Source organism: Frankliniella occidentalis, unplaced genomic scaffold (genome assembly GCF_000697945.3).
Source record: "Frankliniella occidentalis isolate FOCC.00 unplaced genomic scaffold, Focc_3.1 Scaffold551, whole genome shotgun sequence".
Classification (NCBI taxonomy): domain Eukaryota; kingdom Metazoa; phylum Arthropoda; class Insecta; order Thysanoptera; family Thripidae; genus Frankliniella; species Frankliniella occidentalis.
The window spans coordinates 8,275-9,103 of record NW_026267667.1 but is presented as its reverse complement, the minus strand read 5'-3'; the positions used below and the strand labels follow the sequence as shown (position 1 = coordinate 9,103).

General features: G+C 52.2%; 1 long non-coding RNA gene across 1 annotated transcript in view; it reads left to right on the top strand.

Moving 5' to 3' along the window:
- LOC127751543 (uncharacterized) overlaps window positions 1–823 on the top strand; it is a 1,675-nt gene extending 852 nt beyond the window's left edge. Inside the window, exon 3 of the long non-coding RNA XR_008012153.1 lies at window positions 637–823. This is a non-coding gene — a long non-coding RNA (uncharacterized LOC127751543). The remainder of the gene's footprint in view (window positions 1–636) is intronic.
- The last annotated feature ends 6 nt before the right edge of the window (window positions 824–829 follow it).

Below are 829 nucleotides of genomic sequence, written 5' to 3'. Positions count from 1 at the left end.
GGTTTGGCACTTTGTACCGTAGCTGCCGACTTGACCACTTCAGGGACAGCACTTGCTAGTTTCCCTGGTTGTTGTTGTTGTTGGGTTGGTTCTGCTGTGGTTGTTGTTGGTTGGAATTTTGTTGTTGATTGGGCTGTTGTTGCTGGCCACGATTGTACTGGGGCCACTGGTTTCCCCACTGGTTTTGCCACGACATACCAGCATGGTAAAACTGTGGCGGATACATCGGGTAAGTGTGTGGAGCAGCTTGGAAGTTACCACTGCCGTTGCCTTCACTGTACCAACAACTTTCAGCACTGTGGCCTCTTTTGTTGCAGATGGAGCAGGGATCAGACCTGAAGTTACCACTGTAACCACCGGAATAATTCCCACGGCCACTGAAGCTGCCACGGCCCCTTCCACGGCCCCTACCCCTGCCACGGCCTCTTCCACGACCACGGCCATCAGTTTGAGGGGTGTCAGAGCCACTGGACCCAGAGGACGTCGAGGGTTTGTCGTCAGCAAAAACCATCTGAGCTTTAACTGTTGGTTTCTTGCGCTTAAGGTCAGTACGTAGGCATTGCATTTCGCTATCTTCCTCTTCCTCTTCTTTTGTCGAAGTACCACTGACCTTAGCTGTTCTAACTTTCTTTGTAGGTGGTTCATCAGCACCAGGCAAGATGGTACGGCCTTGGACCGCACTGTCAAGGGCTGCCATGAGTGAAGGAAAACGCTGGTACGCCAACGAAGAGCGAACTGACTCACTCTTGAGGCCTTGCACAAAGGCTTGCACCTTGAGCTGAGTCAAGTCTTCCTCAGGCATGTGTGGATACGCCAAGATAGCTGCTGT